General features: G+C 40.2%; 2 pseudogenes; one reads left to right on the forward strand and one right to left on the reverse strand.

Moving 5' to 3' along the window:
* Window positions 1–15,187: 15,187 nt before the first annotated feature.
* On the reverse strand, window positions 15,188–15,306 carry LOC148527374 (5S ribosomal RNA; annotated as a pseudogene).
* Window positions 15,307–19,242: 3,936 nt separating this feature from the next.
* LOC148527375 (5S ribosomal RNA) lies at window positions 19,243–19,361 on the forward strand (annotated as a pseudogene).
* The last annotated feature ends 6,596 nt before the right edge of the window (window positions 19,362–25,957 follow it).

Here is a 25,957-nt window from a genome sequence, read left to right on the forward strand (position 1 = left end):
GTCTACACTGGCTACATTACAGAGTACATTTCAATGCCTAACTCTCAATGATCCATAATTTGCAGACGCATGTTGCGATTTCCTTGCCGATGGAACCTGAAATCTGCAAATAAACAGTGGTTCAGAATGGCACCAAACACGGTCTGCTTATCATGTACTAAACCTGAGATCTTAAATAGAGTTGCTTTATTACGTAATTAATAATGAATAAAACTTTGGATTTTAACCTTAATGCTAGGGAACCTTCCTATGTAAGTGTGCAATGTGTAAGTGTAAGGATATTAAGAAAAGACAATAGTTAGCGTTGTGTGTCTACGTGTTTGTGGAGTACACCGTGGTACGTGTTTTGCAGGATTGTTCATATTATATGTTTTAGTAAATGTATGTATTTATATAATGAGGACTTTTAACATTGTTCTATTGCGTGGGAATCGCACAATGCTAAATAATAACATCGCCGTATGTACTGATATTGTGTGAGATTTGCTAAAATGGCACTGGGTGGCCATTTGCAAAATGGCATCTTGTTGCCATTCGCAAAATGGCGTTGTGCAGATTTTAATTTCAACAGATTCTGTCTCAGCCAATTATGTGGCTTTGACAGTCTGTACACAGACACAGATGCACTATGCAATATATTGTTCAACGGCTGAATGGACGATATATTGCATTGTGTGTACCAGGGGTGTATTAAAAAAAGGATGGGGTCCCAGTGCAGTCTTTCTGTCTGGGCCCCCTCCTCTTCAAAATGTGCACAAAATCGACTATTTATTTTTGACAGCAGCAAGTCAGGTACATTTATCCGAAACGACTGCTTTTGGAACAATATTTGGCCCTGGACCGAGCAGCCAAAAGTCTGCTGATAGGCCTGATTATTGCATAGTGTGTACCTTGTTTAATAGTTCTCCTTTAAATATCAGTGTTAACATTCTTCAAATATTTTTAAAATTCTCGTCACTAAATATGGGCTGATGTATGGTTGTGCTGGCTAACGAATGCTTCCTCTTTGATTAGAAATGCATTCAGAGGCTAAGTTTGCATATATTACTGCAAACATCCACACTGCCAAAGTACCACAACATTGTCATGACCTGTAGTTTTTACACTATGAAAAATAGTGTGTTTTTTATCATTTTAAATCAAATGAAAGCAGTTTTTCATTTTTAATAAGCCCTGTACAAAATCTCCTCCAAAACCCTCTACAAAATTAGCATTATTAGAAATGGAGATGATTTATTATAAGGTTTCTTTAAAATGCACCCCCCTTTAATAAACACGAATGATGCATCTCAGACACTTTTTCTTCCAGATGCTGCTCTGTACTCATGAAACCAGCCCTCTCTTCATTAAATCTATAATACAGTATCAGCAGTAGACAGGTTAAAAGCTTTATTAAGAGACTGATATAATAAAATAAAAATAAAAGTGTTGTGAAGGGTATGCGCTAGTACCAGACTCCACTGAGGAATCAACAGCAATTAAATGTTGCCCATCAAAGCATTTATTTTCAGGCTATTAAATTGTAGATATTTTTAGTGTCCTCTCCTGCCGTTTCATCCTTTCCATGGCCCTTTAGTTACCCCTGTGCGTCTTCCTTTATACACATTGCCTATCACTGCCATGACAATTCATGATTATAGCTAGGGTAAGGTGAGTTATCATTTCTGAATGGCACTATTTATATTCACAATTGGTTTTTCCCTTTGTACTTAAATAAAGGCTTGTTTTAGCCTTGTGTAAAAAAAGTAAAAAATTTTAACTCATAAATTCTGACAGACCACTTTAATATTTTCACTTTTTTTCTAGACATTTTTATAGAACTCACATTTCAATTAGGATGATTCAGCCCACTATATTGTTAACATTTATTTATATATACCAAGAGAGCACAGGAGAAATCTTGGATTCTGGAGTGAGATATAACCAGAGGGGAGGTAAGGCGGCAGTCATTGGCTGACTGGAGAGGCCGAGAGGGAGTGTGTAAGGAGATGAGGTTGGAGATGTAGGGAACTGTGGAGTTGCCTTGTACGTGATGGCTAGAATTTTGATTCTGTAGGAGAAGTGGAGCCAGTGAAGGGAATTGGCCGAGAGGGGAGGCAGATGTGGAGCTGCAAGAGAAAAGATAAGTCTAGCTGCAGTGTTGAGTACAGACTGGAGAGGAGCAAGATGGGAGCAGGGGAGTCCAGTGAGGAGATGATTGCAGTAGACAATGTGAGAAATGTTCAGTGAGTGGACAATGGTTTTGGTGACATCCTGGGAGAGGAAGAGTCTGATGCAAGCGATGTTGCATACCTGGAACTGACCAGTTCGGGCAAGAGATTGAAGTGGAGGGTGAAAGAGGGAAGAGGAATGACTCCCAGGCAGCAGAGTTGGGGAACATAGGAAATAGTGTTGTCATTGACAGTGATAGGTTGGGAGAGGAGGATACTCTAGATGGAGAGAAGACAATGAGTTCAGTTTTGGCCATATTGAGTTTGAGAAAGTGCTTGGAAATCCAGGAGGATATGGCAGAGAGGCAACTGGACACCCTAGAGAGGATGGAAAGAGACTTCATGAGAGGAGTGATAAGAGTTAAGTGTTGTCAGCATAGAGGTGATACTGGAGGCCAAAGAAACCGATGAGTTCACCCAGAAAGGAGGTGTAGAGAGCCAAGGACAGAACCCTGGAGGACATCCACCTGAAGGATGGATGGGGGAGGTGGAACCAGAGGTAGAGACAGAGAAGGAGTGGTCAACAAGGTAGGAAGTGAACCAAGAAAGGACAGTGTCAGAGAGGCTCATAGTCTGTAGTGTGTGCAATAGGAAAGGGTGATCCACGTGTCAAAGGCCGCAGAGAGGTCCAGGAGGGAGAAATGGCCTCTGGATTTGGCAGAAAGATGATTGTTGGTGACTTTGGCCAGGGCAGTTTCAGTTGAGTGGAGGGGGCGAAAGCCAGGTTGGAGAGGATCAAGGATAAAGTTATCAGAGAAGTAGCAGGTTGAGACGGTTGTAGACAAGCCACTCAAGTATTTTATAGGCAAAAGGGAGAAGAGAAATGAGGTGGTAATTAGAGAGTGAGGAGGGGTCAAGGTTGGATTTTTTTAGAATGGGTGAGACAAGAGCAAGTTTGAAGGATGAGGGAAAGATTCCAGAGAGGGACAGATTGAGGAGGTGAGCATTATGGGAGCAGGCAGTGGGGGAGAGTGATCAAAGTAGGTGAAAGGGGATGGGACACGGGGGCAGATAAAAGGGGAGAAGATAAAAGAAGGGAATGGACTTTGTCTCCCTTGGTGGAGAAGGAAGGAGCAAAAGGGAAGGTGGCAAGAGGGAGGGAAGGGTGGCGTGGTAGGGATGGCAGAGGAGTGATGGGAGGAGGAGATTTGTTGGTGGATGGCATTGATTTTGGATTTGAAAAAGGATTCAGTCAATGGCAGTGAGGGAGTGTGAGAGGGAAGGAGGTGGGGGGCGAAGGAGTGTATTGAATGTGGCAAAGAGGTGGATAGGTTTGGAGGACTGAGAAGAGATGAATGACTTGAAGAAGGATTGCTTGGCAAGGGAGAGGGCACAGCAATAGGAGGAGAGGATGAACTTGAACTAAGGAGCGAGAGTTTCTTCAGTGGAATTCGGCAGTGCGTGTGCATTTAAAATAAAAACTGGGTAAATTTGGCATAACAAAGTTGGAGCTTGGAGCAGCATAGTGGGACAGAAGAGGTGGGGGCAGGAGAGTCGAGAGCAGAGACGAGGGTAAGGTTTTAGAATAAGACTGTCTGCTTGGAGCAAGCCAGGGTGGATAGGGGGGAGAGGAGAGTATCAAGCGAACAGGAGAGAATAGTGGGGTCAAGAGCACTGAGATTGTGTCTGCTGACGGTAGATTTGGGTGTAGGAGAGGTGCGGGAGAAGAGGATAGGATAAAGGCGAGGAGATGGTGGTCAGAGAGTGGGAAGGGAGAGTTGGAGAAGTCAGAGAGAGTGCAGAGATGGGAGAACATCAAGGGAGTAACCAAGACAGTGGGTAGGGGAGGAGGTCCACTGAGAAAGGCCAAAAAAGGAGGAGAGGGCAAGAAGTTTGGTCAATGCTGGGTCAGTGGGGAAGTTAAAGTATATAGCGTTATAGTAGCAGAATACTGCTGCCAATAAAATAAGACATGGGAGTTATCTGGAATACCTTGAATTGTTTATGCTAGGAATGCAATCATTTCATTCAAATCAGATAGAAAAGTATCTACAGATTTATTTTCATGGGATCACTCATGTATGTCTTGCTGAGATGAGATCTGTGTACCTGAAACTGTCAATAAAAGCTAAGCCCACTTGCGCCTTTGTTTTTTTTGTGAAGACTGGCACACTAATTGCCCTTAAAGTCTACCCTGTGGCATAATCACATGTACGATTCCTTTGTAAAAGTAACGTGTCAGCAATATGGCATGTGTTTAGTTAGCCTTGTTCAATGGAAAGTGGAGGACAAGGGAGAAGCCTCTTTATCTGTCATGATTAAAGTTGTTTGTTTCCAAGTGTTTGGCTCTATTTTTAATCAGAACATCTATAGACTTAGCAGATTCTGAGCTATGTGAGACAAAAAATGTTGACTGCCACTTTTTATAAGGGCCACCAATCCCAGCTGCAGAGTAGCTACCAGGAAGCCTTTAAAAGGACCATATCCAGGACAAGAGGGTTCTCTCTTTGACAGGGCTGGCCAGGCCTTACGTTCTCTGCCTGATTGTCTTGAATCAGTACTACAGGGATCCTGATTGCTATCCATCTCCAAAGAATCTGTTCTCTATTATGTGTCCGCCAAAAGCAGGGAAATGTTGGCATTAGATTACTGCCCAGTCTGGCAGGAGAGGTGGAACTATTTCTGAAACCAGACAAAAAACAGTACAGCCTCGGTGACCAGTGACCATTGGTATGTCTTGTTTTTTGTATGCAATATATGACAATTGTTCTTTGAGAGTACTATAAACACTTTGATTTTAGAGTTTTATATAAATACTGTTTTGTTTATTATGAGATATCTGAGTGGGTGAAGTTACTTGCCCACAGTATGACAGCAAGTCAGATGAGGAGTCCAATCGGTGAACCTACAGTATAAGCACTATTAAGTTAGGGTGTTCAGCACTTGTTGACTCAGGGTGTTGACTCTGGGTGCACTTCTCACTGATTGGTGGCGTTAAAAGGTGGCAGTGTCGAGACAGTTGCCTTATTAATTAGTAGACAAAATAAGTGGGTATAACAAAATCTTATCAATTATTTCAAAGAGCTTCCAGTCTTACTGAATTTGGAAAGACAGTTTTGATTTCAGATGAGTGTACATTAAGTGTGGTTTTATTATGTTGCAACAGTGATAGTGACTTTTCTGTTCTCATTAAATTTAGTGTTCTAAAACTACTTTTTTTTTACTTTTATTTCAATTTAGAATTGTAGACAGATGGGAGTGCATTATTTGACATGGTTCAAGACAAAAGGTAGGTCCACAGGTAAAAATTTAATTTGTTAATTAAATTGTTTGCAAAGTTGAATATAAATTAACACAACATGAATTTATAACTGTATTTTAGTGTTAGTTTTAGATCTGTATCTTGAAGCTGAATGTTTTAGATACAATTTTTTTCTTTTTTGGTGAGGAATAATGTAATTTTTTTCAGGTGAGGAATAATACCCTTAAAAACACATAACATATTTTAATTTTCCAGTGTTCCCTGTTTTAATATCATTCATAACCATGTGTGAAATCTGGCATGTTGTGTAATATTCCTTCATGACATTCCATGGTAATGCATTTATTTTTGCAACACCCCAACATTTTATTAAGGTGTTACACCATACAGTATATAAATCCTGCACATATTGTGATCACAGCAATGTGTCTCTGAGAAGTAGGATACCAGACAGAGAACAAAACTTTTCATTATACTCCAGATTTACAGTTTTGCAGTACAGTTCTATTTCTTGAACTTTTGTTTTTATCCACATTGTGTCTAGCTTTTCTAATTATCTGATTTTAAAATTTTAAAGTGATGTATGTCTTTAACCACTAGCTGCCTTTACTTTGCATGTAATACTGTGGAATTGGGATGTAGACAGGATCCCGGCAGTCAGAATGCTGACAGTCACAATACCATCAGCGGCATCTTGACGTTCACAATACCGACAGATTCCGACGGTGGGTGTTAGGGTTAGGTTTAGGCACTAGGGGGAGGGTGATGATTAGGCTGCGGGAGGAGACAGTTAGGGTTAGGCAGTCGGAGGGGAGGGTTAAGGTTAGGCTACAGGAGGGGTGAGTTAGGGTTAGGATTGGGATTAGAATACTTACCTGCAATGTTCTATACTGTAAATCACTTTTTTCTTGTTTTGTTCATACTGTTTATGTACTTTGTGAGTGTGTTAGGTATGTAATAAAGTTATACTTTCTACGGTGTGTGTCATGTTGTTATTTTACTATTTTAGTTACAGTGGGGTTACGGGTGCTGGTAGCCTGCTGGCACTTATAGTTCCACAAGTGCCAAATGGCAGGCACGCTAGCACCTCTAGTTCCACTGTAAAAAACAATAGTAACAATCTATTCTTCACACTATTACCCCTGCACCCACCAGCCAGGGGTTCAGAAAGAGCCCCGGGCTTCAGTCTAATCCTGGGGTGCTCGGGAGAGTGGCAGCCCATTTATTGGGGGGAGGGCAACTCTCCTGAGATCCCAGACTTGGTCTGACTAGCTCGGGGCGTTAAAGCTCTGGCCAGGGAGACCTGGTGAAAGGGTTCCTTGGCTGTGGCATTACACCTCGGCTAGATTTGAGTCCGGTGCTGGTTTTAAAAATAGGGGGAACCCTACGTCATTTTCCCCCCCTATTTTTAAAACCAGGACTGGCTCTGGGAGCCCAGTGCTGGTTTCCAAAATATGGGGGAACCCTATACATGGGGGGGGGGGGCCATATCTTTAGAACCAGGTTTGCCTCAGGATGCTGGTTATGCTTTGAAGAGGGGGGGGTACGTAGATTTTTTTAAACAAATTAACCATTTATTCACCAAAAAAAAGCAGAAACATACACGGATCACACTGGTCTGTGTATGTTTCTGCCAGACACGCTGCTCAAGAGAGGATCTATTTGTAAGTTCTATTTTTACACCGTGTTTGATTTTATTACACCTCTGATTTTAATCACTATTTTTGGTAAATTTCCCACGTTGTACTGCCGTGTTCAGACCATACTTACCAACTCTCCCTCATTGTCAGGGAGACTCCCTGAAATAGTAGCAATCTCCCTGTCTCCCTGAAGAGTCTAGCAATCTCCCTGATTGCACCTTACCCCCATTATGAAGCTGTTGTATAAAAAAAAAATTAAAGATATACACATTCAAATGGGATCATTAGTATCATTTCCCTGCATTAGTTATAAGGCACAATGGACCTCATTCAGACCCGCATGCGAGCACTGAGTGCTCGCAAGCGGGTCAATGTTTAGGCCCTGCACACGCGCAGCGGCCACACTGCGAGTGCGCAAGCCCCGGAGCGAGAGAGAAATTCTCTTGCTCCGGAGCTCACTACAAAAGAGGCGGCTGTCGATGTTGATCGTGTTGATCGACAGCTCGACCTGTTTTGTAGGCGTGGCGGGGGGTTGGTTTCACAAACGGAGGCGTTCCTTAAGGAACGCCTGCCGTTTTGTGGGCGGCCGCACTGACATCAGCAGTGATGTCAGTGGGGAGCTTCCTGCTCGATCAGAGCAGGAAGCTCCCTGGGGCTTGTGGTTGCCGAGTCCCAACCTTAGGGTCTCGTTGCAAGCCCCGATGGTCGCGATGGTCTTGACCATCGCAACCATCAACCTGGTCGGTCGCTAAAGCTGTGGGTCGTAACCAGGAATCACCGGAGCGATGCCGCTAATCACTGACATCCGACAGGGGTAGCTGATGCTTGTAGTGTGATCACACTGATGGCAGCCTGCCGTCACAGCTTCTTCTATGCGTTTCTCCGCCTTCAATTTGCGGTCTGTTGACGCCTCTATGTCTGAGCGAGCGAACGAAATATGCGCTCGCTATTTTGTAAAGACGCCCCCCTGGCCGCTCGCATCCTACGTCATCTCCGCTATTTATTTGATTAATCGAGTACATCGAAAGGCATCTGAACTGCTCGTAGTGCTTGTGGTTGGATTTTCCTACCGCAATCATGCGACCAGTTCAGGCTAAGAAACAACCAAGTGACATGGTCGATGACGCTGCTTTGTTAATTATGCACACCCTTAAAACGCCCGTTTTGACCTTTTGGCACGCCTGCGTTCGGATCTCCACTCCCCATTTTCAAGCACCTTCCCCTGTTACCACCCACAAACGCCTCATTCTGTCACTCAAATTAGCAGGCATTCGCTATTTTACGAGACCACAATTTCCGACCGCAATGACTGGTTGGCGCATGCGTATTACAACCCATACGCATGCGCAGTTGTGCGAACATCGCTCGGAGCGAACGAGCGGCCGCTTACGAGTGGCTCTGAATCAGGCCCTGAGTACTTTCTTTCTCCTCCCCTGGAAACACCACTTCAGTGTCATGTGCACTGGTGCTGGAAATAACGTATTGCAGGGGGACCAGTTAACGCCATATATCCCCCAACTGTCCTGAAATTGGGATACATGTCTTGTGTAAGGTGGTGGGACTGTACCGCTTAAATTCAGAATACTTATAGTATGATGTAATATGAACAAAATCATAATTTTCAGTACTCACTAAAATCATAATTCTCAGTACTCACTACTCAGGACAATCCCCGCCACACTGCAATATATGTAGACAAACTTAAAAATGCTAAAAAATTTCAAACCGGTTTGATACTTGATTGAACATCAAATGCTGTTAATGCAATCATGATCCAGTCATCACAGATTCATTTCTAACTGGGGGTCTTCATTCACACTAAACTTAGTGTTTTAACCTTATTTCTCAATTAATAATTGTAATAAATAAAAAAAAGTATTTTAATAATTTTTTTTTTTAACTGCAAATAAATGTTCTGGTAATATATAATTAAGTAGCAATAAACCCATTAATACATTGGGTGAAGCAAAACCAAGTAATTTATCTGGTAAAAAAAAAACAACACCAATTTTGGCAGCAAAAGGGCTCTGTGACCATGATTAGTATACCGCATAGTCCTATAAAAAATATGTTGCCATATTGGGAGGTAATTTATTGTTGAGGACCTATCATTAGGCTTCTAGATGAAGATGTTTAAAGCAGAACATTGTGTACAATCATTAGTGCCCCAGGATAGATTGCTATTCCAGTGATCCACTTGTTTGTATGTTGTTACCTATATGAGCACTAAATGTGATGCCAGTGTTGTTATTAAACAATATAGCAGCGTGATGATCAATGATGCTTTGCTCACCAATCATGTAAATAATATATTCTGTGTTTTGAGACTTTTTTGTCTGTAGGATGTTTTCATCATTATGGTCACAGCGGCCATTTTCCGGTGATTCGCACATGCGCAGTAGAGATGTCCCGGGAATGCGGCGTGGGTGTCATGTTCCCGGAGACCTGCATATGCACAGTAGACTTTGGCATATTGCCAGCGTCTACTGCACCGCCGGAGAGGAGGGGGCCTGTTCTGAGCCTGCACACGGGCCCCCTTCTCTCTTAAAGCACTTTTGGTACACTACTTTGTATAAAGCTGGCTACTCAAATAGCAGACATGTCAGGAAGCTTAGTCATTTGCAACATTATTGCTCTGCATTTCCATTTTTATGCTAACATTGATTGCATGTCTATTCAGACATCTGAAAAACATATGTACGTGTAACTGAAGGGGCCATTATGGTGACATTCAGTATGTTCAGTTTATGTCACAAGGCCAGTTTTACAGAAACACTTGATTGCATCTGCAGACAGCAATGTATCAGGAGTAAACTATGGGGCTTATATACTGAAATGGTGCAACAGTATCTTATGGTATCTGGTCATTAGGTCTACAGTAAATAGATAGAATGTTTGGGTAGACAATGGAAGTTAGACAGGCAATAGGTCGACAGGGTCTGAAGGTTGACACATTAAAGGTCGACTGGTAAGATGGTTGACAGGTACTGAAGGTCGACAGGGTCATTAGGTCGGCACACATATGGTCGACATAGAAATGGTCGACACGTGTTTTTTCGGGTTAGGGTTAAGCACTTATGGGAGGATTAGGGTAAGGCACTTACGACGATGGTTAGGGTTAGGCACTTACCTGACGGTTAGGGTTAGGCACCAGGAGGGACGGTTAGGGTTAGGCACTAGTTCACTGGATGGATTTGGGCGACATCACATAATTTGGACGAAAACTTCACAGAGTGGTAACATTGGATCCCAGAAGACATACTATGGGGTTAAGGTCCCTGTTGGACCTCATGGCGGAGTGCGCCGGTCAGAACTTTGACCCAGGGAGCCTGTTCTGGGCCTTCCACTGGATGGATTTGGATAACATCACTTAATAAAACCTAATAACTTGAAGATTTAAACCCGGGCAACGCCACCTCATCTGTCTTTTTTCTTATCATCACTTGATTTTATTACATAGATTATGCTTAGCATTACCTTTTTTTCATTTTGTCTTTACTACTATAATTTTTGAGACATCCTAACCTTTTGTCCTCTACGGAGTGTTTTTTTTTTCTTTCTGTATGTGACCTGTGCATCCCTGTGTGCCTTTTTTCTTTCCTCTGTACTGGTATTTAGACATTTTTTATTTTGGATAATGATGTTGTTTTTGAGTGATTTTTAGGAGTGTCTGTGATTTCATCATGAGTTGTTATATGATAATAAGTATGGGAAATGACAGAAGTGTTTGGAGACTGTAGATGTATGTTAGGCCGGAAATCACTCTGGAAGTAACCACTGACACTGGTGGGAGGAGTCAGAGTTTAGACCAACTGTCATTACATTGCAATGTGATGATGTAATTTTTATCACTCTTCAGCTTTTTATATATAAATAGCAACCATTCAGATCGTAATTGCCATTTTTCTAGAGCAGTTAAGAAATGAAACAAAAACATTTGATTGGTTACTATAGGTCACCTTTATTTACATAGCACAATTTTTCCTAAATAAAGACCCTATGTGTTCTTTCGATGTACTGACAAAGACATTTACACAACACCCAGAGTAACATATTTTTAACATCAGCTCAATGTCTTCTTGCAGAAATCATTAGGTACTTTCAGCTAATAATGGAAAAACATTATTTATTTGGAGGGGGGGATTGTTGGTATAGGAAATTAATTTTTCATGAGTGCATAAGATACTTTCTGGAGCTTCGAAAATGAAAGAGAAAAAAACATTTTTGTACAGCCATTTTGGTTTTTCAAATAACTATTGCTGTAAAAGAAGCACTCATCACGTCTGTTGTGGACCTGAACATGTTGTGTTTTTGCCTCGTCAGTGCAATCAGGTAAGAGGAGGCCAGGAGCGTATCATTAACATGGTGTAATATCTTTCTGGGGAATGAAGAAAGGTAAAATGCTGAGAGGCAGGATTCAGCAGTAAGGCAGCGAGGCACTCCGGAGTGCTAAAATACACAGCTTGTTTGGTGTAAGCAACTAATTAAACCAGCGGATTTCAGACCTGAGGGTCCTTTCATGAGCAGTATTAACCATGAGTGCTTCCTCTTCGCCCATCTCCAGACGCAAAGCCATGTTCACAGAGTAATAACTCAGATTGTGTCTGAAGATAGAACATTTAATTCTGCATTATACGCCGCATGATTAAAGCATTCCAGCATACTGCTAATGTAATGATAAATGCAGATGGAGATTTTAATGCGGGACACTCATTAAAAATAAATACTACATGGTTCATATTGTCATCAAGCATGTGTTTGTTTTGTTGTTAAATGAAACGTGCATATCAGCCATTCTTATTGCCTAAACAGTGGCTCAGGGCAAATGATCTTACTACTGTATATATTAGCAGATGATATCTGATTGTCTCCTTCATTTATGGCTGTAAAATAAATAGGAATGCTTAGATATTACAAATGTGCAATTTGTAGGTTGATTTTATTTCATACAGTAGCTGATAGAGCCTTGTTCTTCATGGGGACTCCAAAGCGGTTCACCTTTGTGTGCTGGGGTCCAGTATTCATACATTTAAATTTCATGTCAGATTTGCCCCCGTGATGGTTTAGGGTTGTGTGGCAAGTGTGTGGTGCTCACACTTAGTAGCTAGTGGCCTGATATGTCCCCCTTACAGTCATATAACCAACAAAATAGAAGTATTAGTAGTTTATTTTTTTTATCAATTAACAAAATCCAAAGTGAATGAACAAAAGTGACATCTATATCAAATCACTACTGTATTTGGTGTGACCACCCTCTGCCTTCAAAAAGCATCAATTCTTCTAGGTACACTTGCGCACAGTTTTTTTGAAGGAACTCGGCAGGGAGGTTGTTCCAAAAATTTTGGAGAACTAACCACAGATCTTCTGTGGATGTAGGCTTGCTGAAATCCTTCTGTCTAATCCCAGACAGACTCGATGATGTTGAGATCAGGGCTCTGTGTGGCCATATCATCACTTCCAGGACCCCTTGTTCTTCTTTACGCTGAAGATAGTTCTTAATGACATTGGCTGAATGTTTGGCATCATTGTCCTGCTGCAGAATAAATTTGGAGCCAATCAGCTGCCTCCCTTATGGTATTGCATGATGGATAAGTACCTGCCTGTATTTATCAGCATTGAGGAAACCGTTAATCCTCACTAAAAATCCCCAACTCCATTTGCTGAATGCAGCCCCAAACTTGCCAGGAACCTCCACCATGCTTCACTGTTGCCTGCAGACACTCATTTTTGTACCACTCTCCAGGGGTTGTCTCTCACCTGAATTGCCCACATTCTGGTGGAATCAGCTCCCTCCAAGGAAGGCTGGAGTGAAACCTGTGCGTTCTGGATTAGCAGTGGAGGTGTGGAATTCCAGGTTTTCACATTTACACAGACCCAGCTGGAATAATCACTGGAGCACAGGAAGGGAGTAAAACTCCCACACACCTGATGCTGCTTGCTCCTGATGCTGGACAATTTGGCCAGGCGATAGGCGGGGGTGGTGGTTAGCATTAGGGTGCCAGGACCTGGAAGGTTCAAAGAGATTGTAACTGCTGACTGTTAAGCACAAGGAGTGCTGGTACATTTACTTTATGTTTATTTGCTTACTTCTCTTATGTGCCTGTGTGTATTCAGGCCTATGCTCCCGTATGCTAAGGTGCATTGTTTGCTGCCATTAAAAAGACACTGCTTCACCAAGTACCTGCCTGTCTGGAGTCCTCATCTCTATAGCCCATGTTACAATTTATAAATATATATATATATAAGTTTACGTGCAGCAGAAGATCACAGCGCCAGTTGGGTGCAAATCCCTCAATGTGGTATTTTTATCAGTTGTGTGTCTATTGTCTCACACTAAAATTTGTAATAATGTGACACTATTATAATGCACCCCCAAAAATGTGTGAGTGTCAGCTCAACCAGCAAAATAATGTAACAGTGGTGATCTATTACATATACAAACAAATAGAAAATACAAGGAGCTGGTATAGAGCGCCTACTGTGCTTATATAACTTATTATAAAGTGCTAACAATATAAAGTGATATCGTGCAATAAAAGTGCTAATGCAAGGATAGTAATATCAAATTATCATTATCCTCAAATATTTATGCAATATATTATATATAAAGTATAACTTATAAAATAACAACGGTCTATATGACTAAAGTGCTATTGCAGAGATCCTTCAAGGATCATAAACTAAATTAACAATCATAACATTCCATAAACATGTGCAAAAAATGCATAAATAATTTAAAATGTGAATCAATAAAAGTGCAAAAATTCATTTAAAATAACATAAATTAGTTTTAATCAGACACAACAATAGATATCCTCCTACATGAAGGATAAATGACATAAAAACACATAAAACCAAGGACAAAAATGTGTATATATAAAAAAGGACTATAGATTTATCAGAATAAATAGGAATAAAAATCGTAGCTTATCTGATAAAAATGGCAAGTTCATGAATGGAAAGATAATAGCAGCCTCCAACGCGTTTCGTCCGTATCCTGGACTTCTTCAAGGGATATTTTAGCTCCTGTGGGGTATCCAATATTTATACCCCTTCTAATAATGACAAACAAGAATTGACAGAGCTCCTTAGTGACATCACTTCCGGTTTTCTAAACAGTTCCTCTCTATTAAAGTGGAGTAACCACTTAGAATCACATTAGGCCATTTCCTTTATTAAAACATTGTTAAATTGGAAGTCTGTTTCCTAAATATAAATTATTTGCTAGCATATTACTCCTTCCTTGCTGTGTATCGCGTCGCGTCACTTCCGCCCTTGTTATTCGTGCATCGCGGTCCTTCCGCCCTTACTTGAGCAGTTCACTACATCACTTCCTCCTCCGTTGTCAACGTCCCCATTGCGCGCTATGCCTCCTCCTTCCTTGTGCAGGATAGGACCTTTTATCCACTCGTCCGCCCGTCACGTGTGTCACGTCCAGCGTCAAAGCATCTCCAGTTTCTGGCGGCCTCCATCTTTGTACTCTAAATGTCTCCTTTGCCCGCGGCCATCTTGCTACTCTCATAAGTTCCATTTTCTTTGCCATATTTATGCTCCCATCTGCATCATGTTATTTATAATCCTGGGGATAGTAGTTTAGTTATTATTTCCTATATGGAATAATGGATGACAATATTAGTTTAAATATATATAACCAGCCATATGCTTGGACTCTAAAAAATGATGAGAGATTGTGACAGTTTCTAATTATTCTCCACACCTATTCAGAATCATAACTAGAATTCAAACAACTCCATAAATAAATAAATATCACATCTATTGATGTATAATGTAAACTTATATGTGGACACTAGTAAAAAATCCTAAAATCATACTATTGGGGACTAATATAGTACATCCTTAAAAAATAATAAGTAATGATGATATTAAAAATTCTTCTTAAAAAAATGGTGGATGGCAATCTTCTTTAGGGATTTTATAGTTCATATGCATATATATATATGCATATATATATATATAGTCTTTTCACTCTGTAGGGTCAATTGGTTCTTATGTGAGTCTTGAAACATGTAATCGATATTGTTGCATTCTGGAAATTCTTACTCCCATCTTCGGAATCAGAGAATTCTTCTTAGGTCGTATGTCTTGGGGGATTCATGCTTATATGTCACATAAAGATACTACCGTACCTGGTCTTCCATAGAGGTCTCCCATCCAAGTACTAACCAGGCCCAATGGTGCTTAGCTTCCAAGATCAGACGAGATTGGGCGCTCTAACCCAGGTATGACGGTAGGTTATATTAGGACCTAACATGAAATCCCTTTTATCTTTTTCATCTTCATTAAAGAAATGGTGCTATCTCATAATTATCGTTAAATCCTCTAGGAGGATATCTATTGTTGTGTCTGATTAAAACTAATTTATGTTATTTTAAATGAATTTTTGCACTTTTATTGATTCACATTTTAAATTATTTATGCATTTTTTGCACATGTTTATGGAATGTTATGATTGTTAATTTAGTTTATGATCCTTGAAGGATCTCTGCAATAGCACTTTAGTCATATAGACCGTTGTTATTTTATAAGTTATACTTTATATATAATATATTGCATAAATATTTGAGGATAATGATAATTTGATATTACTATCCTTGCATTAGCACTTTTATTGCACGATATCACTTTATATTGTTAGCACTTTATAATAAGTTATATAAGCACAGTAGGCGCTCTATACCAGCTCCTTGTATTTTCTATTTGTTTGTATATGTAATAGATCACCACTGTTACATTATTTTGCTGGTTGAGCTGACACTCACACATTTTTGGGGGTGCATTATAATAGTGTCACATTATTACAAATTTTAGTGTGAGACAATAGACACACAACTGATAAAAATACCACATTGAGGGATTTGCACCCAACTGGCGCTGTGATCTTCTGCTGCACGTAAACTTTGGTTATTGAATACAGCAGCCTTTTGGAGGAGTCCCAAACAGATAAACGTACAAAGATGTACAGAAACAATGAACGTCTAAACAAAAGGAGTGATTTATGCCAGAAAATATTTAATGAGGACCATGTTTTACTACAAGAGAGTATTCCAACCGAAAATTTAGATAACCTGTTTTGGGAGATGGAGAAATCTCTCACTAAAGAGATCAAGGCATGGTGGGACATCAAGGGTCTTGAACATTACATATCAGTTAATAGAATTCCAAGAGGTTTGAGACTATTAAAAAATCCAACCTTTGGTTTAGATAAATCAGAATTTATGGATAAATGGGACAAAATTTTACATAATTGTTCCATGGATTTGATGAAATTAATTATTATGGAAAAGAAAAATATAATGTCAGAATTGGAACTTGAGATAAAACAAAAAGAAACACATATGGAGAAATTCAAGGATAATGGGGAATACAATATTAACGAGAAAGTTTTATCACGCAAACTTGACCGTATTGAAGAGGATGTCATGAAAGGGAAAGAGAGGAAATTTATTAGGGACAAACAAGATTATGACTCCAATAAAGTCAAGAATTGGAGTAGATTCAATAAATCGGTTGGACAACAGTCATTACATAATCCCAGACAAGAAACAACCACTTGGAGAACAGTTCCATCTAGAAGAAAACAAAGTTTTAAAAGGGATGATGTTATGAATGAACAACCCAACTATAGAACATACCACACAAAGAACCGGTTTTCAACACTTCAAAGATTTGATTCAAATAGCGATTCAGATCATTTTTTATCCCCAGGACCAGACCACAATTCAATGAATCCAAGGAAAACCTTCTTCAGGGAAACCACGAAATTGGCATCCCCTATGAAAAGAAGGGTAAGAGACGAAGAGGGATACGAGGAGGCAGGAGGAAGAAATTACAAAAGGAGGAACCTGATGTAGACCCCAAGGAAAGAGGGATCTTTAATCTATCGAAACACATCTTATCTAAACATGAAGTGTCATTATTGAACAAAGGGCTGACATTTGCTCCATCAAGTAATATGAATAGGTTCCAGACCTTCATTGATCTCAACAAATTTATAAGAAACTTGACATTAAAAAGACACTTTGTAAGAAAAGATGACGCAGTGATTAAGAATTTTCAGGAGAATGCTTCCAAGTCAGGACTAAAGGGTAAATCAAAGTATTATCCACTCGAATCGAAAGGACATCATCTTAATGTTTTTTATGACTTAGTTAAGAAAGACTTATGTGAAGGCAATCTGAAACACAATAATAAACAGAATCTGAAAAATAAAGAAAAAGAAGCCTTAAAAAACTTACAAAACAACAAGGATATTGTCATTAAACAAGCTGACAAGGGGGGGGATTGGTCATTATGGATAGATCACAATATATTAAGGAATCTCATAGGTTATTAGGTGACAGTAATTCCTATGTACCACTCGATTGTGATCCTTTGGAGAAATATGTGGATGAGTTAAGGAGACTCTTAGTATATGGACTACATAATGGCATTTTAACCAAGGAGGAGTTCCAATATCTCCTACAGACCAATCCTACAACCCCCATATTTTATTTTCTACCAAAAATTCATAAGTCTTTGGAAAATCCCCCAGGAAGACCCATCATCGCAGGAATAGATTCGTTAACTTCACACCTGTCTGAATATGTGGACATTTTTTTATGTAAATATGTGAAAGAACTTCAATCGTATTTAAAAGACACTACTAATTTATTACAAATTTTAAAAGGGATGGAATGGAAAGCAACTTATTCATGGGTCACAATTGATGTTCAATCCTTATACACATGTATTGAACATGGTAAAGGGATCAATGCTTGTAGAGAATATTTTGAAGTGGACCCAACAATGAGCACTACACACAAAGAATTTTTATGTGATTTAATGTCTTTTATTCTGGATCATAATTATTTTAAATTTTTACACCAATTTTATCGGCAAATTTGCGGCACTGCTATGGGGACAACTTTTGCCCCTAGCTTTGCCAATCTTTTTATGGGATGTTGGGAAAAGAATTATGTCTATGAAAATAATCCATTTAGAAATAACATCATATTTTTTAAGAGATATATAGATGATATTCTGATAATATGGGAAGGGTTGGAGGAAGATTTCCAATTGTTTTTAAATCACATTTCAGAGAATAATATGAATTTGAAATTCACATCGAAAATAAATAAGAGTACTATTGAATTTCTGGATTTGGTTCTACGTGGAGAAGAAAACACGATCATTACAAAGAACTTCATAAAGGAAGTAGATACCAATAGTTATCTTCATTTTAAGAGCGGACATCTAAGAAGATGGAAAGAGAATATTCCGTACTCACAATTTCACAGAATAAAAAGAAATTGCAGTGAAACACAAACATGTAACGAGCAAATCCAAACATATACAAATCGATTTTTAGAGAAAGAATATCCTCCAAGGTTATTATTGGAAGCAAAGGAGAAAATGGATACCATGGAGAGGAATATGTTATTGGAATATAAGAATGTGGAAGAGGAAGAGAAGAATATCATCCCATTCATCACAACATATAACGCACAGGAGAGAGACATTAAGATTTCCCTTAATAAGCATTGGAAGATCCTTCTAATGGATCCAGTCTTAAAAGAAATTCTACCACCCAGACCCCCCATTGTATTCAGAAAGGCAAGGAATCTCAAAGATTCTCTAGCACCTAGTATGTTAAGTGATATTAATATTTCAAAATCCAACATTATCCATAACTGTCCAGGGAGTTACAAATGTGGCAAGTGCAATATATGCAAATTTTTACATCGGCAGAGAAAAAACTTCAGTAATTCTGCAAATACCAAGGAATACAAAATTAAACAACATCTTAATTGCAATTCAACTTCAGTCATTTACCTCTTGGAATGTTCATGTGGAATAAAATACGTAGGAAAGACCAAACGACCTTTAAAACTTCGTATACAAGAACATATAAGGAATATCAAGAACAAGGTGGAGACTCATATGGTGTCAAGACACTTTATTTCACACCATAGATCGGATCCAGATGACCTAACGTTCAAAGCTATAGAACATGTGGAATTGGGAGAGAGAGGAGGAGATCTTGCAAATAAATTATCCAAACGTGAGATGTTCTGGATTTTCGAATTGGACACTATGACTCCTAGAGGATTTAACGATAATTATGAGATAGCACCATTTCTTTAATGAAGATGAAAAAGATAAAAGGGATTTCATGTTAGGTCCTAATATAACCTACCGTCATACCTGGGTTAGAGCGCCCAATCTCGTCTGATCTTGGAAGCTAAGCACCATTGGGCCTGGTTAGTACTTGGATGGGAGACCTCTATGGAAGACCAGGTACGGTAGTATCTTTATGTGACATATAAGCATGAATCCCCCAAGACATACGACCTAAGAAGAATTCTCTGATTCCGAAGATGGGAGTAAGAATTTCCAGAATGCAACAATATCGATTACATGTTTCAAGACTCACATAAGAACCAATTGACCCTACAGAGTGAAAAGACTATATATATATATATGCATATATATATATGCATATGAACTATAAAATCCCTAAAGAAGATTGCCATCCACCATTTTTTTAAGAAGAATTTTTAATATCATCATTACTTATTATTTTTTAAGGATGTACTATATTAGTCCCCAATAGTATGATTTTAGGATTTTTTACTAGTGTCCACATATAAGTTTACATTATACATGAATAGATGTGATATTTATTTATTTATGGAGTTGTTTGAATTCTAGTTATGATTCTGAATAGGTGTGGAGAATAATTAGAAACTGTCACAATCTCTCATCATTTTTTAGAGTCCAAGCATATGGCTGGTTATATATATTTAAACTAATATTGTCATCCATTATTCCATATAGGAAATAATAACTAAACTACTATCCCCAGGATTATAAATAACATGATGCAGATGGGAGCATAAATATGGCAAAGAAAATGGAACTTATGAGAGTAGCAAGATGGCCGCGGGCAAAGGAGACATTTAGAGTACAAAGATGGAGGCCGCCAGAAACTGGAGATGCTTTGACGCTGGACGTGACACACGTGACGGGCGGACGAGTGGATAAAAGGTCCTATCCTGCACAAGGAAGGAGGAGGCATAGCGCGCAATGGGGACGTTGACAACGGAGGAGGAAGTGATGTAGTGAACTGCTCAAGTAAGGGCGGAAGGACCGCGATGCACGAATAACAAGGGCGGAAGTGACGCGACGCGATACACAGCAAGGAAGGAGTAATATGCTAGCAAATAATTTATATTTAGGAAACAGACTTCCAATTTAACAATGTTTTAATAAAGGAAATGGCCTAATGTGATTCTAAGTGGTTACTCCACTTTAATAGAGAGGAACTGTTTAGAAAACCGGAAGTGATGTCACTAAGGAGCTCTGTCAATTCTTGTTTGTCATTATTAGAAGGGGTATAAATATTGGATACCCCACAGGAGCTAAAATATCCCTTGAAGAAGTCCAGGATACGGACGAAACGCGTTGGAGGCTGCTATTATCTTTCCATTCATGAACTTGCCATTTTTATCAGATAAGCTACGATTTTTATTCCTATTTATTCTGATAAATCTATAGTCCTTTTTTATATATACACATTTTTGTCCTTGGTTTTATGTGTTTTTATGTCATTTATCCTTCATGTAGGAGGATATCTATTGTTGTGTCTGATTAAAACTAATTTATGTTATTTTAAATGAATTTTTGCACTTTTATTGATTCACATTTTAAATTATTTATGCATTTTTTGCACATGTTTATGGAATGTTATGATTGTTAATTTAGTTTATGATCCTTGAATGATCTCTGCAATAGCACTTTAGTCATATAGACCGTTGTTATTTTATAAGTTATACTTTATATATAATATATTGCATAAATATTTGAGGATAATGATAATTTGATATTACTATCCTTGCATTAGCACTTTTATTGCACGATATCACTTTATATTGTTAGCACTTTATAATAAGTTATATAAGCACAGTAGGCGCTCTATACCAGCTCCTTGTATTTTCTATATATATATATAATATATATATATATATATATATATATACACACACAGTGGTGCTTGAAAGTTTGTGAACCCTTCAGAATTTTCTATATTTCTGCAGAAATTTGGCCTAAAAGTAGATAAAGAGAACCAAATCAAACAAATGAGACAAAAAAATTAGATGTGTTGATTTTTTTTATTGAGGAAAATGATCCAGTACCACATATCTGAGTGGCAAATATATGTGAACCTTTGCTTTCAGTATCTGGTATGACCGCCTTGTGCAACAATAACTGCTTCTAAACGTTTCCGGTAATTGTTTATTAGTCCTGAACATCGGCTTGGAGGAATTTTATCCCATTCCTCTGTACAAAACATCTTCAACTCTGTTATGTTGGAGGGTTTCTTCACATGAACTGCTCGCTTCAGGTCCTTCCACAACATTTCGATTGGATTAAGGTCAGGACTTTGACTTGGCAATTCCAAAACTTTACATTTATTCTTCTTTAACCATACTTTGGTTGAATGTGCGTTGGGTCGTTGTCTTACTTCATGACCCACGTTCTCTTAAGATGCATCTCATGGACAGATGTCCTGACATTTTCCATTAGAATATTCTGGGATAATTCAGAATTCATTGTCCCATCAATGATGGCAAGTTGTCCTGGGACAGATGCAACAAAACAGGCCCAAACCATGATACCACCACCACCACTGTGTTTCACAGATGGTATGAGGTTTTTATGCTGGAATGCAGTGTTCTCCTCTCTCCAAACATAATGATTCTCATTTATACCAAAAAGCTCTATTTTGGACTCATCTGTCCACAAAACATTGTTCCAATAGTCTTCTGGCTTGTCCAGGCGATCTTTAGCAAACTGCAGACGTGCAGCAATGTTATTTTTGAAGAGCAGCGGCTTTCTCCCTGCAATCCTGCTATGCAAACCATTGTTGTTCAGTGTCCTCCTGATGGTTAACTCATGAAAATTAACATTAGCTAATGTGAGAAAGGCCTTCAGTTGCTTAGAGTTTACCTTTGTGACCTTGCAAACTATTAGACACCTTGCTCTTGGCGTGATCTTTGTTGGTCGACCACTCCTGGGGAGGGTAATAATGGTCTCGAATTTCCTCCATTTGTACACAATCTGTCTGATTGTTGATTGGTGGACTCCAAACTCTTTACAGATGGTTTTATAACCTTTTCCAGCCTGATGAGCATCAACAACTCTTCTTCTGAGGTCCTCAGAAATATCCTTTGTTCGTGTCATGATACACTTCCACAAACATGTGTTGTGAACATCAGACTTTGATAGATCCCTGTTCTTTTAAAAAGACAGGTTGTCCACTCACAACTGATTGTCATCCCATAGATTGAAAACACGTGACTCTAATTTCACCTTCAAAATATCTGCTAAGCCTAAATGTTCACATACTATGGGGGGAATGCGCCAGTGGTGGGGGCCCCTAGGCTGCAGCCTCCTTCGCCTGCCCTTAAATTATAATATGACTTTCTCAGACATATACGCATCTATTTCCCACTCTGCACTTGTTTGCAATTTGCGTGAACATTCCCTTACTGTACTAGGCCTATGTTAGAACACTCTTTTCCCTCTCCCGCTCTCTCCCTCTCTAGGCACAGCTTTGTGTAAGTGCCAGAAACACATCTGCACAGGATAGGTGCACATGTGCACACCCTCTTCAGTGGAAAATGCAGGATTTCTAGAGGGGGGTTTCCAAATGCTTGATATTAGAGTAGTGTGACCAGTCCATGAAGAGGGCATAATTACCACTTATCCAGCTTTAATATGCGTCATACAAAGTGTATTGTGTGTCATAATTCCAGTATATACAGGACCAGAGATCACAGTAAGCCATTAAATACTGCAGTAGGGCCATCCTACTGCAGTATTTAATGCAGTATTTACAGCTGAATGTTTTTATTTTAGATATGAGCACTATTCCAGGGCATGGGAGCAAGTCCGGGAGCCTGAAGGAGCAGCAGAAGAACCTAGCATTGCCCTGGACATATATGTAAATATTGGGCTCTATAGCAGCACATCCCTAATAGTGCATGTTTTCCAAATCCCCTAATTGGTGCACAGGTTATTTATTACTGGCTGCTACATTTGAAAATATCCACAGGTGGTGCTAATTATTTCATTTATGATCCTGAGAAGAACATGCAGTGCTAGTAAAATTCCATTATATTACTATTTCTATTGTGGTCATGGTGTGGGCTGGGAAAGGGGGTTTCCGGGCAGATGGAAACCCCCCCTGCATTTGCCTATGCTCTTCTCTGGGCTTGCATAAGTGACTTCAAGAAAGATACTCTCCGCCAACTGGCATAGTACTCTCTCTTCATCAGGCCCTTAATCTTTAAATGTTAATATATTGTCCCAAATACTTCCAGGAGACCTGCTCTAGGATTTAAATTTACTCCAGGGGTGGGTGGCCAGATGCCAGGACAGCCTTTGCTGTGGGCCTCAATGCTCTAGTGCAGGCATGGGGAACCTCAGGCCCGGGGGCCGTATAAGCCACTTGGAATCATTTGGTCTGGCCCTCTGAGCATTTTTCTGCTAGCCTCATCTGGCTAGCAGGGTGCCTAGAATGACACACTGCAGCCAGAATATATGCAGTAGTGCCAACTGGAGCGTCCTTAGAATGTTTCAGACGGTCACACTGCTGCCTTTACAGCTCCCTGGAGCATCCTCAGGATGCTCTGGGCACTGCCGTAATCACTGGCGATTGTGGCCCCGCCCCGTGTGATATCAAAATGGCCCTCAGCAGAAAAAAGGTTCCCCCACCCCTGCTCTAGTGTGACATTTTCCCTCCTGGGCCCTCTGGAGGCAATATTTCCTGAATTGATTTGAAGATAGTAGTCCTGGCGGTGGGGCAACAGTGTGGTGACTTCTATGACCGGGATACGTTTAGGAAGCCGGCGGCCGCAATCCCGACCGCCGGCTTCCCGAATCCTCTATCCTGCCTAGGGATAAATGACCGGTGTTTAAAATCTAGACGCCTGTCATTTTCCCGGCGCCGGGAGACAGGCGCCCGGCATCCCAATCGAAGGGATGCCGGGCGCCGCGAGCGGACAGCCGCGGGGGGGGGAGGGTTAGGTTTAGGGCACCTGGGGGGGAATTAGGGTTAGGCACCCTCCCGGGAGGGTTAGGCACCCCCGGGGGGGACCTAGGGTTAGGCACCCCCCAGGGGACTTAGGTTTAGGCAGCAGGGAAGGGGGGGTTAGGGTTAGGGACTTGGGGGGGAGGTTAGGGTTAGGCACCCCTAAGGAGGGTTAGGGGGATTGGTTAGGTTAGTAAGTACTTACCTTAGGGACGATCGGGATTTCCAGAACTGTTGGGCTGCCGCTGCCAGGCTCTGTTGTTTTGTCGGGCTGCCGCAGCCGGGACTCGAGCTGCCGGTTATGCGGCAGCCGGCTATTCATACCGAATGCCTATGACCCCTCCAGTGGACCCTAAGAAATGGGGGGGGTCCCGACACCACAATTTGAGTAAACATATGTATTTTAATGGTGCATACACACGATCAGATTTTTCCTTCAGATATGAACGATAACGATTTAAAAATCGTTCAGTCGTTCATATCTGAAGGAAAATCGTTCATATCTGACATGCCTGAACGATGGACGATCAACGATGCGCGTTCCCGTTTGTCAGATAACGATATCTGACATCTGATGTGTTTGCAGTCAGACTTGGACGATTCCATTCATTTTAATGCAGTCAAAAATCGTTCAATCGTTCAAATCGTTCAAAACTTTGGTAAAATCGTTCAAATCTTTCAAATCGTTCAGTCGTTCAGTCGTTCATCTGACAAATCTGACAAGTCTGACAAATCTGACCGTGTGTACGCTCCATTAGGGTTTTTTTATTTTATTTTTCTTTACATTTCTAGAAATACATTTTAAATTGTTTGCAGTTTTAAATAATTTTTGACAAGAAGATCACAGCACCAAAATAACATATATTAACTCTTAAGGTCTTGGTGTGCCAGTCATTAACTCTTTCAGCTCCAAAGTGGTGGACAGTAAACCCTCTGGCTCTGTAGTACCCGACCGAAAATGTAAGTAAGGGACCTAGCAACATTGTATCTTTGAATTTTTTATAGGAGGTGTATATTTTCCGCCCCCATACTGTAGGCCTGCTGCAAGTTTCTGAATTGATTGTGACAGTTACATCTTTGCATTGTATACATATTTAAGCTAGATTTGAAATAGCAGGTATCTAAACACATGCACCTGCAGCTGCAGAAACATAGGTGCATCTACACAAATATTACAATGTTACATTTAAAACTAAACCTGGCATAAAGAGCACATGGCACTACTGCATGTGAAAAATAACAGGTTCTCTTTAAAAATTAGTAAGAACTAGAGATGAGCGGGTCCTGTTCTTTGAGAACCGGACCCACCCGAACTTACAGATCTGAGGTGAGAACCGAGCTAGGGTACGGGTTTTCCTGCCTGACTTGCATCCGAAAACGAGGCCCAATGCTTCATCCTCACGCTGTCGGATTCTCGCGGGTTTTGGATTAGATAAAGGTCCCCGCAATCGGCGCCATTTTCACTCCGGCTGTAGAGAGAGAAGCTAGCAGACGTAGTCAGTCACTCAGTGTGTGTGTCCAGTCGGGGTCTTGGCCTGAAAGCTGCTGCTGTGTTGTCCATAAAGGGGTTTAGGCTGCAGTATATAAAGGGGGGCTTCCTTCAGTGGGTGCTGCAGCTGCTCTGTCACTTGTCCTGTCAATTAACTGTGGCTGCTGCTGTGTTGTTGTCCTGTCCATCAGGCTAGGGCTGCAGTCCATAAAGGGGTGCTGTGTTGTCCAGGAGGGGTGCTCTCTCAATTAGGGGTGCTCTTCCCCAGTGTAAAAAAAACTAAAAGTACTTTTTTTCTTTGTGTGTGTGCATTAGCAACAT

Source organism: Taudactylus pleione, unplaced genomic scaffold (genome assembly GCF_031769625.1).
Source record: "Taudactylus pleione unplaced genomic scaffold, aTauple2 ptg000089l, whole genome shotgun sequence".
NCBI lineage: Eukaryota > Metazoa > Chordata > Amphibia > Anura > Myobatrachidae > Taudactylus > Taudactylus pleione.